The following is a 14,894-nucleotide window of genomic DNA, read 5'->3' as shown; positions in this document are numbered from 1 at the left end:
CTGAACTGAGAACTTCTGGGTTTATCTATTAGTAAACAAAACACATTTACCATTTTAAGTTCAGCCCCAGTGGTCTGCAATTTTGTGAGATTAGGAAAGGGGCTGATATATGTAATCTCAATTTCCTATTTTCATCATGTGATCACCAATACCTGAACAACGCTTTTGTCAATTTATGTTGCTGTTCATTCAGCCAAATATATATGTCTTTGTTAATTAGTACCTTTAACTGTTTCAAATTTCATGGTGAGGTGTTCTTATTTCTCTCTGGGTTGAACAAATAAAAAGCATATTAACTGTTTCTTCTAATTAACTTGAAGATAAACACTTGCATGTATAATTAATGGTATGCATAATGAGTTTAAAACAATTTTGTATTTTAAATTGGAGAAAGCAATAACATTTTAAACTATTCTCTTTCTCTTTTTGCAGCCTATAGCATTGTCTTCCATTTGGTGAGTACATTGTTATAATTACAAATTAATCACCTGTACTTTCAAATGTGTTTTGTGTTTTTAAAGATAATCTCATATTGCTATATAAAGTTAACAGCTTGGAGCTATATTTATATACTGCAGTTTGACTATATTTAAATTTTGTAGATCAGCACATGTGGAGATAGTATTCATTAATCTAGATTCTGAAGTACAGAGTTTTGTTGAGATGTAAATTCTGAGGATAAACACACATATACACCCCCAAGCATGCAACAGGATATACTGAACAATAAAAGTGTTATATATCTCAGCTGATATAATATGCCACAGATAACTATGTTGGTGATGTCCAGGTGTATATCTCCATCCTGAAGAAAATAAGGGATGTTGTGGATGTCCCTTCGCAATGCCTGGAACTATGAAAGTGCATCCAAAATATTATTTGGACAATCTGGGACAGAAGAAGATGGATCTGCCTCACTCTTAGGGGTAAGATGGTCCAAAGGGCAATCATGATGTTAGAGAAGGTTCTCTTCTTGGGTCCTCTCAGTCCAAGTCTGAGAGGACCCAAGAAGAGAACCTTATCTAACATCATGGCGGCCCTTTTGGACCATCTTACCCCTAAGGGTGAGGCAGATCCACCCTCTTCTGTGATACTTATTTCCAGATTGTCCAAGTAATACTTTGGATGCACTTTCATAGTGCCTGAAGTCTGTGAAGTTTTTTGGGGAAGAATCAGCTTTTGTTCAAACTTTTGTTATGGATTTTAGAGACTATCCAGTGATTTGCTGGGGTCTAGTGATTGATTATGACTAGACTCCAGCAATCCATCCACCCCAGTCAGAATTAGTGTGTCACTTCTGGACTCAAGGCTCCTGTTTCATGAGCAAACGATAGACATGGTCATGAAAGCCTTTGCACAAATACATTTTGGCAACCAGTAGCACTCTTTCCTAGATCAGGACGTACTGTTTGTGCTCACTCATGCCTTAGTCACTTCCCAACTGGACTATTGCAACAGGCTCTACATGATCTTTCCTTGAAAAACATACATCATATTGCACTCAGTGGGATTTTGAGTGCAATTCAAGGAGCTGATTATCACCTTTAAAGTCCTTCTTGTAAGGCTAAATTGCTTATGGGACTAGTAATTCCAATGGCTTCTTTCTAACCCAATAGATCTGGCACAGTGGGAATACTTGCCTAACTATGAGGTATAGCATGCTCTTCTGTGGTTGCTTTATGTATTTCAAAAGGCCCTGAAGGCTCTTCATTCTTCTTTTGGAATTATATATGACCCCTACTCTACTGATCTTTAGGAAAGCAATTAAGACTACCACCACCACCATCCTAACCTGGAAACAAGGTATTGGTGGAACAGCTTCATTAATATTATGGCTAGTTAAACAAGTCAAACAAATATTTAGACTGGATTTGGCATTTTATCCATATATTGAACCCTTCACAAGGACTTGGGATAGACAGATGTTAGTGTTAAAGGTATTGTCACAGAATATAAGCTGCTCCTAGTAAAGTTGCCATTTGCAATTGACTGATAGTTATTTTGTCACATGATTTTATCATACTGCTACACAGAAGGTCCACTTCTGTAGTTCTTATTAAAATTATAGAAGTGAACCTTCTATGTAGCAGTATGATAAAATGGCATTGTGTAATTGAAGAAATATGAAACTCTGCCAATAGTGTGGTGAGATTTATTGGGGCTTCACATTTTTTTGTTTTGTGATATGTTTGATAATTGTATTTTGTTTTTGTTTTTCTTTTTTGCAACTCAGAATTTCCTTTAGTAGATAGGTTGAGAACACTCATTCTGACTCTATCATAGGATTTCCCAGAACGTTTTAAAATTGATTTTTATATTTTCCACATCTTAATATTTCTAAACAGATCCACATCCTTATATAAACATTAATATTAATACTTATATAGTTTATACATTGTACATTGCTTTTCCTTATTGTCAATTCTTATGTTCCCATCCTACATTGTCTTGTTGTCTTTCTTTTCTTTATTCATTCATACCATTTAATCCATATATTATAATATTCAGTGTCCTTTTGTCTATTTAACTCCATCGTTAGTCTATCCATCTCAGCACAGTCATATTTTTTAATAATTTCCTTCTCCAGAGGTGTCTGAAGGTCTTTCCATCGTTATACATATATAATCCTTGCTGCTGTCCCAAAGTGTAATGTTAGATATTTGATGTTTTTAGAGTATTGTTTCCTAATAATTCCTAATAAAAAGAGTTTGGGTGTATACTCTATTGTTGTTGCTGTTGTGTATTTCCCTCTAATGCCATTTAGCTTTGGGACACATTCACCACATATGAAAGAAGGTGCCTTGCTCTCTTTTACATTTCCAACAGGCCAGATTAGAATTTGGGTATACAGTGATTCCCCGGTTATTGCGTCCCCGACCATTGCGAACAGGGTAATTTGCGATTTTTCAACCCGGAAGTCAAAACACCATCTGCGCATGCGTGCCCTTTTTTTCTATGGGCACGCATGCGTAGATGGCACCCGGCAGATCAGCTGCTGGGCGGCTTCCCTGGGTCTTCCCCCTCTTGCTGGCGGGAGGGCGAGCAGCGGGCATCAGCAAGGAGTTTCCCCACCACCCACGCAAACTCCTCGCTGCCGCCCGCCCTTCGCCTGCCCACGCAGTTCATTCTCGCCGCTTTCCAGCTGAGTCCTGAAGCGAATTCGCTTCAGGACTCAGCTCGAAAGCGGCGAGAGCGAGCGCGGACAAGCCGTTCGCTGGCGCTGTCTCTCGCCGCTTTCGATCTGAGTCCTGAAGCGAATTCGCTTCAGGACTCAGCTCGAAAGCAGCGAGAGCGAGCGCCAGCGAACGGCTTGTCCGCCGCCTGCCTGCCCGCTAGCGAGGAGCCGAAGATTGGGGGCGGCGTGGCTGTTTTAAAACGTCGCCGCCGGCATGGGGGGCTTGCCAGCACCCCCTGGACCCCCAACCCGGGTTTGGGGGGCTGCTAGGAAGCCCCCCATGCCGGCGGCGACGTTTTAAAACAGCCGCGCCACCCCCAATCTTCGGCTCCTCGCTAGCGCTGCGGGAGTAAAAACACCATCTGCACATGCGCAGATGGTGTTTTTACTTCCGCAGCGCTACTTCGCGAAAACCCGCTCGTTGCGGGGGGTCCTGGAACGGAACCCTCGCAACAAGCGGGGGATCACTGTATTTTTGCCAATCTTGTTGGGGCCAAGTGCCACCAGTAGAACATTTTATAATTATTTTCTTTGTATGCTGTTGGTTTTGTTAATTTAATATTCCTAGTCCAAATTTGCTCTCAGTTCGCCAGGTGTATATTATGGCTGATGTTTGCCCATGCAAACATTGACCCTTTTACTATGTCTTCATGTCTATCAAATTCTAGCAAGTAGTTATATATTTTGGATATAACTTTTCCCTCCGTAGTTTGTCTAATTGTTGGGTTTCCCTGTCAATGCCAATTCCTTCTACATCCTTTTTATATCTTGATTGTATTTACAAATAGGGCCACCAATTTTTATACCTTGTTTTGCCAATTCTTCACTGCTCCTTCCTTTTTATATCTTGATTGTATTTACAAATAGGGCCACCAATTTTTATACCTTGTTTTGCCAATTCTTCACTGCTCCTTAGTTTTCCCAGAGTCTAATTTTTTTTTTACTGTTTTGGTCATATCTATTGTATTTGGTATATTAGGGCTTCCATGCTTGAGAGCCAATTAGGAATCTTTTAATAGTGTTTTCTTTTAATTTATTGCCATGTATTTAATAGGGAATATCTGATTAGGTGTTAGTTGAAATTTCCAATATTGCATGCCATCCTTTCTCTAAATCATGACCTTCCAATTGTGGTATATGTTTATTTCTTAAATTTATCCAATCTCTTATTCAGGTCAAAGAGGCTGCTTTATAATATAACTTTCAATCAGGTAATCTAAAGTCACCTCTGCTCTTGTTGTACTGAAGGTTAGTTAATTTAATTCTTGGCTTTTGCCTTGCCATATAAATTTAGAGACAATTTTATTCAAATTTGTGAAGAATTTCATTTCTATGAAAATTGAAAATTGAAAAAGAAATAGGAATTTTGGCAGTATGCTCATCTTAATTGCCAAAATCTGTCCTAATAATGCTAAGTGTAAATTTCCCCATTTTTCTAGTTCAATTTTTGTTTGGTTTAACAATTTTGTATATTGGTAAGAGCAGAGGTGACAGTGGATATCCTTGTCTGATACCTTTAAATATTTGGAATGATTTGGTTGCTTCCCCATTTATAATTACCCTGGCTTTCTGAGAAGTGTATATTGTTTTTACCATTTGTACAAATTTGTCACTGATTTTCATCTGCTTAATTAATCTATCATATATTGCCAATTTATATTGTTGAATGCCTTTTGTGCATGCAGAAAGACTAGTGCAGCCTGTCTTTCTGGATGCACTTCATAGTATTCATATTGATCTTGTATTGGTTCTGATTTCCGCATTGTTAAAAATCCATTTTGGTCTGTATGTATAATTTTATTTCATTTTTTAAAAGTTCTTTCAGCTATAATCAACATAATTTTTTTCTAATCAGCACTCAGTGCCCTTTCTGAAGGTTTGCCCATTGTGCAGTTTTTTGTGCTCTGGAGCTTCAGGAAGCTTCCCTGAACCCTCCGGAGGACAAAAAATAGCACAATAGCAAACTGGAAGTGCATTTTCCTGAACTTCCGGTTTGCCTGTTTGGACATTCTTTTCACCTACCAGGCTTCAGAAAGGCCTTTGTGTATGCGCAGGTGGGGGGGGGAAGGCGTGTGGGCACATGCATACATGATAGCACACACGCACACACACACACACAGACACACTTTTGGCAAGTGAACCAAAAATGTTTGCCACCACTGATAATGTGAATCAGATGAACAGTATGATAATATAGTTTTATATATATAGTTTACATATATGAACAAAAGAAAAAGGAAAACAATTTTGAAATATATACAGAAGGGAATATATATATATTCCCATGAGCAAATTGAGAAGCATTATATAAGATCAACTATATCTTCAATGAGGATTTTAATACTCTGATGATGTTAGTAGAGGACTAAGAAACCTTAATAATTTTAGTAGTTTAAAATAATCTTAATATCTTATAACTAAGATGTAATTGGAATAGTTAATATATCTACATCCATTCCTTTATATTGCTTATATACAATTTCCTTGGATTTCTTCTTCGAGTGTTTTCATTTAGTTCCCTTTCATTCTGTTTAAGTCCATCAATTACCCTTTTGTCAAATAAGTCCAATCTTCCCAAGTTCTGATTTTTAACTATCTTTGCTCAGAACTTGCATCTGGCTGACTCTCCTTACAGTCCAAATATTGTCTTTTAAGATCTCTATGCAGGCTTTCTCTCTTTTATAGTATTTCATGTTTTAGTCCGAAGTTCCAATTTCCTTCTCTTAGCCCTCTATTTCTGCTTTGTTATGGTTTTCCAACAGCCTGTTTTCCAATTTCTGGTGGGTCCTGTATGTTTGTGTTTCACCCTCCCCAGCCCCCAAATACTTCTCTGGAGCTGGGAGAGGGTAAAAACGCCCTTCCCCACTCTGGAAGCCAAAAACACCCTCCAAGTACATCTGTGTGAGCCAAAAATCAGCTGGCTGGCACACATATGCACATTGGAGCTGAGCTAGGGCAACAGCTTGCAGGCCAGCAGATATGGCTCCACCTGCCACCTGTGGCACCTGTGCCAGAGGTTTGCCATCACTGATCTATTCCATTCAGAGAACTGAGGCTGTTGCAAAGCTGTTAGCCGTGTTTGAACTGAATTTTTGTCGTTATAGATTCAAAATACTGTAGTATATTGTATTTCTAGAGTGCTACTCTCTCCTGCATTACTTGACTCAAGACATTTCTCAATACTTCTTTTTTAAGAATAAGAATTGCATAGAATCTGCAGCTGCATGGAAGAGACTATGAGTTGCAAAGCTAGTAATTTTTAAATCACTGATGAGAATGAGGCTTCCTATTCCTGTAAGATGAGGAAATATTTTATACTAAAAAAACCCCAGCCCTTTCCTATGACTGTCCTGAGCTGTTTGACTGTTTATCACACGACAAAGCAGCTATTACAGGGTACAGAAATCAAGATTTCCATTTATAAGAAACAGAATTGGGTGGGAAAGGATGAAAAAAAAGGAGGCGGGTAAACCACTACCCTGCCTTTTAAATAGAACTCTATTGCAAATGGGTCAGAATTTCCTGAAAAACAATTTGCTGATACGGAGTTCCAGTTTAGAAGCAAAATGGACTTCAGGCTGTTATTCATTACAATTTTCATTAATGAAAAGGGGGTAAATATAGCAGTTTGATTTAATTTTATATGATAAAATAGTATGTAATAGTTTATTATTTTAAAGTTAACAGAACATGAGGAAAGTATCCAAGTATCAAATAATTTAATAGATTATTCTGCATATTTATATATTAACTCATGCTTAATATTTCAAGGTTTATGCCTGTTCTTTTACTGCGGTATATGATATAATTGTTCATTTTATTGTTTTTATGTATGCCTGTAGCATAAGGAGTATTAAAGTTAGATGTAGTTCTTTCATAAATGCATAAATGAGTTTTTCTTAGGTTGCAATCTCAGATTGAAAATAGTTTGAGACATGGTTATAGTTTTGAAAATGTGAAGTTTTTAATATGTTAAGGAATAGGGTATCCTGTGTAATGTACGGTTCCTTAAATCTGACTAAAAATTCAAAAGTCAATAGATAGGTACTACCTATGGTAAACTGTGTTTTAGCACACAGTTTGTTATTTAATATCTATTCGTGAATATTGGCTCTCATTCAAATACAGTATAGTGTACCTGATGTTATGTTTGGTGAAAATTCAAAGGTGCTAAACAGATTATTAGCACATGTAGATAGATACCTTTACCTAATAGGTGCTGTAAGAATTAGGAACATTAATACATTTTGAACAAGGGAAACTATAAAGTTCACCTAATTTTCCTAGTATCCATTATTCTATGGACTGATCTGAGCTGGGAAAGAAATGTTTAATGTAGACTTGGACAATCAAGTGGCCCATGTTTCTTTCCAGCCATAACCAGGTGCTAACAAAGTTCCCAGCTCTTACTGGCTTTAAAAGCTATGTGTGTTTTATACTCCGGTTTATCTTAGACATTCTTGTCTTTCCCAGAACAATTTAAAACTAGTTAGGACTGCAAGATTGAGCTTTTCATCAACATCTTAACATTTTTCATTTTAAGGCTCAGAGAGTTTTTATCCTTTAACTGCACTTCACAGAATCATTTGCAAGATTATACTGAAGTCTACACATTAATAGAAACATAGAAACATAGAAGATTGATGGCAGAAAAAGACCTCATGGTCCATCTAATCTGCCATTATTATTATTATTATTATTATTATTATTATTATTATTATTATTATCATCATCATTATTTAGACTTGTATGCCGCCCCTCTCCGGGGACCCGGGGCGGCTCACAACATACAATGTAAACAATAAGTATACAAATCTAATACTTAAAAATATAGCTAAAACCCCATTAATTTAAAAAAACAGTCAATTTACTCAATCATACCCACACATAACATTAATGGTCAGAAGGGGGGGCATATACTATTTTATACTATTTCCTATACTATTTCCTGTATTTTATCTTAGGATAGATATATGTTTATCCCAGGCATGTTTAAATTCAATTGCTGTGGATTTACCAACCATGTCTGCTGGAAGCAGGTTCCAAGCATCTACTATGCTTTCAGTAAAATAATAATAATCAAAATGTTGTATTTGTTCCCCATTAAAAAATGAAGCTAGTCAGTCAGAAATATTTTATAAACATTGAGCAGGTTTTTCCAGTTACAGGATTGAGAGGAAAAATCAAATTTGCTTTAACTCACAGAGCAGGAGAATTTAAACCCTGCAAAAGAAACATATCTATACCAAAGAATGTAGTTTCATTTGCATAGCTATGGCTTCTTTTTGTCTGCAGTAAAACACAAATAAACTTACATCTGTAAGCTTCTGCCCTAAGCAGATTCCTAAGCATGGCTAAAAGGGCTGCAGAGTAGGAAGTTATTCTTGGGTTTGTTGCAAAATCTGATACAGTGTTCCCTCGATTTTCACGGGTTCGAACTTCGCGAAATGTCTATACCACGGTTTTTCAAAAATATTAATTAAAAAAATACATCGCAGGTTTTTCCCCTATACCATGGTTTTTCCCGCCCGATGACGTCATATGTCATGGCCAAACTTTCATCTGCCTTTAATAAATATTTTTTTTAATAAACTTTAATAAATAAACATGGTGAGTAATAATTTAAATGGTTGCTAAGGGAATGGGAAATTGTAATTTAGGGGTTTAAAGTGTTAAGGGAAGGCTTGGGATACTGTTCATAGCCAAAAATAGTATATTTACTCTCTACTTCGCGGAAATTTGACTTTCGCGGGCAGTCTCGGAACGCATCCCCCACGGAAATCGAGGGAACACTGTACATATAATCTAATTGCCATTTTATGACCTAAAATTGAGCCTAAATTCTCCTCATTTATGATAAGGGCAAACAAGATGTCTTCATATAGCCTACTTTAAAGATTTTCTTTGCTGACTTGTATCTTGGTATAAACTAGAGTTCTCCAAAGAGAACCAGGGTCAGTGAAACTATCCATTGTTGTTGATATTATTTGCACTGTTAAAATCATATTAAATTATTTTTATATAATAAATCTTTGGTGTTGATGAACAATCAAACTTTCTGAAGGGGTTGAGGACTAAAGAGTTAGACCACCCTTGTTCAAAGTGAGTGCAATTAGATTAATATTGCTATTTGGAACCTTTATTCAGGTTTAGCTATGTAACTCAAGTTTTTCATTTAAAACTGGTACCTATCTATGTAATTTTCTTTTATCTGATCATCTTCAAACATATTTTTTGTCAGTATTGTCATCTTTTGTTTATTCATTTCAAAACCACCATTTCTCCAGATGTTTTAAACATCCTTGTTGTGAGCCGCTCCAAGTCTTCAGAGAGGGGTGGCATACAAATCTAATAAATTATTATTATTATTATTATCCTTGTAACCTGTTCAATATTTTTCAGTGGATCTTGAAAAATCAAAGCCAAGTCATTGACAAAAGCATGAAATCTATGCTTTGATTTGTAATCCTTTTACTTTTTATCCTGTCTAACATCCCTTTTAGAAATTCTAATACCAAGATTATTTATAAAGGACACCCCTGTCTTCTTCCTTTCTGAATTTCACATGGTTTTGTCAAATCTCCATTCCCCGTGATACGAACCTTCTGGAGTGTGTAATTGGACTTCAATATCTGTAAAAAAAAAAACAGAGTTCAAAATCCATCTTTTTAATTACTTTAAACATAAACTCCCTGTTCAAAATGTCAAAGGTTTTCTCTGTATCCCAAAAAATTAATAAAGCTGTGTCACACTGTGTTGTTATAAGTGTTCATTTATGTCCAATATTACTCTCATATAATCCTTTCATTTTTTTTCTCAGTAGAAAACCACATTCATGGTTTTGTTCTGTAAAACTTACCTAAAACTCACCTAAAATTGTGATTTATACAATTTATAATCACTACAAAGAAGAGAAATTGGCCTGCAATTTTTCACAGAAGTTAAATCTGTCCCTCATTCAATACTAAAGACTTAAAGAATTATTTCCATGAATCAGGCATGGAATTTTTTTTAATCAAACAACCTCCTGTGGAATATAATGGAGAAGTAAACAAATAAGCAAATAAACATATGCAAATTCTGGATTCAGTTTAACTCATCTAGTATGTGTAGTAGAAAGAATAATTGTAACTACTAGTTTCCAGATGATTGGAGAGAGTTGAGATTTTCCCCCCCTAGACAATGCATAGAATTAGTAGCTGCATAGTTAAATCCTACTTTGTGATGTGGAGGACAATGGTTAGCTGATTTTGGAGGGAACAAAGTGTCTTTAGATTCAAGGCAAGAGATTTCAATATGTTCAGAATTCAGATGGTCATATTTCTCACATGATATATATGCAGGAATTAGCTGTTCTCTTTGTATTGAATGACCTCTCCTGCCAAACATCTTGGCTGTTTAGCTGTTAATGCTCTGTTAAAGAGCTTAAAGATTTGGCTCTGCCAGCTGGCTAGGGGCCCCAATGGGAGAATATCATCCTGAAGGTGGTTGGTGGGCCAAAAGACCTTCTCCCCTCTGCACATCCTCTGCACGTCCATCTTTTCATTATAATACCATTATAATTTGTATTTTTATTGTTATTAAAAATATTTATTTTTAATGGTATTATTGCTTTTAGTATTGCAAGCTGCTCAGAGTATGGGAGATAAGTGGCAAACAAATGTAATGCATACATAGTTACATACATTGTAGGATTGTATCAAAAGCCAAATAGTCCCAGAAATGTTTGAACTAGTCTTCCTCAACTCCTAATTGTCTTAGTACTACTGCAATTTCTAGAAATTCAACTGCTATTAAAATTCTGAGAATTCCAAGGACTTCTCAATATAATGCAAGAACTAAAAATGTCTTAAGTATAAAACGTATCAGGAAAGACTTAATTAACTCAATCTGTATAGTCTGGAGGACAGAAGGAAAAGGGGGGACATGATCGAAACATTTAAATATATTAAAGGGTTAAATAAGGTCCAGGAGGGAAGTGTTTTTAATAGGAAAGTGAACACAAGAACAAGGGGACACAATCTGAGGTTAGTTGGGGGAAAGATCAAAAGCAACATGAGAAAATATTATTTTACTGAAAGAGTAGTAGATCCTTGGAACAAACTTCCAGCAGACGTGGTAGATAAATCCACAGTAACTGAATTTAAACATGCCTGGGATAAACATATATCCATCCTAAGATAAAATACAGAAAATAGTATAAGGGCAGACTAGATGGACCATGGGGTCTTTTTCTGCCGTCAGACTTCTATGTTTCTATGTTTCTAAAACATATTTAATTTTTTTAGAACATGTTTATCTGTAATTCAGTGTTTCTACAATGTGGTTTCTCAACTCAGTGACAATTACAATTTCATTTTAGGCAGCAGTTTTCTTTATTTATATAATAATATTTTATTTAAATAGAAATAGTAAGTAATGGGAATTTTAATTCTCTTTCAAAAGTTCTGGTTGATAGCAACTATAGAGAGTACAGCTGAAAGACTTGAATATGTGCTTGATTAAACAAAAGCTTTTGGCTATGATCAGTGCTAAATATTATGAATACATTTCTTTTGCCATTAGGATACTGTAATGCAAATTTTATTGTGTGGTTTTTTTAGTATTTTAGTACCAATACTAACTTTGTAACATTTATAGTTTTAATAATGATATTATTATTACAGTATCTGCATTGCTAGATTTAACAGATTAAAGATGTTTTATGTATGTTGGGAGTGTGATAGTTTAGGCATCAGGAAGTGTACTGTACATAACCTAGGTCTTCCTAGGTGTTCCTAGGAGTCCTATTTATAGAACTTGATGGTACTTCCTGGGGTGAGATCTACTTTCATAATGTGTACTGTGCACTTGTTGAGCTATTATTATTTAAAAGTCAATGTTTTACTTTTAGTGTATTTACGAAGTTTGTAGATTAATTAGTACATTATACAGCCTCAGCTACCCCTTCTCTGTATTTAGTAGTTGAAGATGATAATATATATCTCCATTTTGTTCACAGCTTCTGTTCAGTGCAAGCTCAGCTATTTTTTTTTTACGTGATGAATCCATTCTATTTATGATGAATCCTCTTTCCTCGGAAAACTGCTAGTTATTCTGTTTTCTCAGCTGGTTTTAGGAATATATTGGGAGTTCACATGGGAACTAAAGTGCTAATAATATTTTTAGTCTATGAATGATAGATAAGTCTGCAGACCTTGGATAGTGTCTATATGTGTCACAAAATGCTACTTTATTTTGCAATAGTATAATAATAGCATGGATCCCATAGTATCCAATAGTATAATAATACCATGGAGCATTATTGAAAAAAACAGGAGGGAATTATTATTGAAAAGAATAGGAGGGAATTGCATTTGTTGTGTTAAAGCGAGGAAATTACATTAATAGATAAAATTTGTATACTAAGGTGGGAAATGATAATAAGACTCATTTGCTCTATGGCAAGGTTAATGAACCTTTTTGGCACTGAGTGCCAAAACGTGCATGGGCGAGCAGGGAGGAGTTCCAGAAACCAGAAGAGCAGCTTCCCAGCAGGCTGTGCGGTAGCGCCAGAAATTGGAAGAACAATTCCCCAGCACATATGCATGCATGGGTTACCTGGTCTTCTGATGTGCATGCACGCATGAAGACCAGTTGGCTGATGTGCATGTACATTCCAGAAAGCATAAGCTCATCTTCTTAGCATGTGCATGTGCGACAGGGAGCTGCATTTCCTGTTTCCAGTGCTCCCACACAGGCAAAAACCAGCTGGCTGGAACCTGGAAGAGCAATGGGCCACAGCTGGCATGCCTGGAGAGATGGCTCTGCATGACACTTCCAGCACATGTGCCATAGACTCACCATCACAGCTCTATGGTCTTGATTGGAAGAGAAAGATTTGATTTAGGTTCCCTCCAGTGCTCTTGATCAAGACTGCAGGAGAATAATAAATTGTAAATTCACTCATAATTTTACTTGTCTCAAATCTCTTACCTTTACTCGTCTCAAGTCACTTACCTTGTCCAACTTACCACCTGTAGGGTCTTTCTGCCTTCAACATATGTCCTTTCTGCTCTTCATATTACTCATTTGTTGCCATTAAAATAAAGGCCATTCCATTTTGTCCAAGCCAGATTGCTAGTTCCTTAACATTGTTTTGCTCATTGTCTGCGAGCTGTTATTTTCTTCCCTCTACCAAAGTGCTCCTCCTTCAGTATAGTAGGAATAGTAGATCAGTTAACTTCATTTAATGCCAGTATTTTCAGAAAAATATAGTAAAGAAAGAATTTGTAGAGAACTTAGACTTATTTTATTATTCAATTATGTTCTAGTCTTCCAGTGAGAAAATAGCATGCAGTATTACTTTATTTATTTATTTACTTTTGTCACTTATATTCTTCATTTGGAACATGGTGTAAATGTTATTGCCTTTTTGTATAAGGTGAATTTGTTTAGCCAGGATAAGCCCTTGAAGGATTTACTGCCTCTCACGGGAAATAATCATTGCAATTTAGTTACTTGAATTATGTCAATTTAAAAATCAATCAACAATGAGGCTGAAATATCTCTATAATTAGTTATCTTATAAAATTAGGTTCCCAGAAAGAAGCTCATGTCATTTTTCTAAAATTAATTAAAAGTTGCTCATGCAAAAATCTGTTTATTTGCTTTTTTAAAAATCAGGAAACAAAAGGACCCCTGAATTCTTTCAGAACTAAATTCTATTCAGTACAACCTTTTCCCTGTTACACATATGAGTTATGTATATGGAAAACAATGTCTAAATAGTCTAAAAATTGCAGAATTGTTTGGTGAGAACTCTGCCTTCTCTATGTAATTAAGCACAATACCAGACAAAGCACCTCAGTTTCTTTTTCACTACTAGAGTTGAGTTCTTATTGTCCCCGAATAGTGTTCTGTTTAAACTCCCTCATTTGATTTTTTTGTAATTTCTTCATGTTTAAAGACATCTAAGATGTTTGCCTTTCCCAGTTTATAGCATGTTGCCTTTCTGGATTGGAGCTCTTGGAGTCTTGAGTTCCTTATCATTTGGGGCTTTTTTGCTACGTTCATTTTCCTGTTGGCGGGCCCATTTTAATCCATGCTGTTCCGGGAAGATACTTTCCAAACACACACTTCTCATCTCTCAATTATAGTTTTTGTGTGGTTGTACTATATGTGTATATTTCCAACAGATAAAGTGGCTAACTACATATACAGTGGTACCTCTACCTACAAACACCTCTACTTACAAATTTTTCTAGATAAGAACCGGGTGTTCAAGATTTCTCAAGAACCATTTTCCACTTACAAACCCGAGCCTCCAAAACTGTAATAGGAAAAGGCAAGGAGAAGCCTCTGTGGGGCCTCTCTAGGAATCTCCTGGGAGGAAACAGGGCTGCCATCCTCCCTGTGGTTTCCCCAATTGCACGCATTATTTGATTTTACATTGATTCCTATAGGAAAAATTGCTTCCTCTTAAAAACTTTTCTACTTAAGAACCTGGTCACGGAACGAATTAAGTTCGTAACTAGAGGTACCACTGTATACAATTTCATAATAGATAGACCATTCCAAGTGGAGCTTTTTAAAGTATGTTTTATCTGTTTCATTCCATCCTTCCTTGGCTCACACAACTTCTTTCACTTCTGTATTAGGGAGAAATAGGTGGTAGAAGAATAATAAGTATTTTCTAGGCCTCTTTGATTCCAACACCTATGTCTAGATATCATCAGTG

At 36.1% G+C, this 14,894-nt stretch overlaps 1 protein-coding gene across 3 annotated transcripts in view; it reads left to right on the top strand.

Moving 5' to 3' along the window:
- PTPRE (protein tyrosine phosphatase receptor type E) overlaps positions 1-14,894 on the top strand; it is a 139,556-nt gene that overhangs the window by 48,232 nt on the left and 76,430 nt on the right. For all 3 annotated transcript variants that reach the window (XM_070752476.1, XM_070752475.1, XM_070752478.1), the window contains exon 2: positions 433-455. The gene's annotated coding sequence lies outside the window, so the exon portion shown is untranslated. The remainder of the gene's footprint in view (positions 1-432; positions 456-14,894) is intronic.

This window comes from Erythrolamprus reginae, chromosome 5 (assembly GCF_031021105.1).
Source record: "Erythrolamprus reginae isolate rEryReg1 chromosome 5, rEryReg1.hap1, whole genome shotgun sequence".
NCBI classification, from domain to species: Eukaryota; Metazoa; Chordata; class Lepidosauria; order Squamata; family Dipsadidae; genus Erythrolamprus; species Erythrolamprus reginae.
This window is presented reverse-complemented; position numbering and strand designations above follow the sequence as displayed.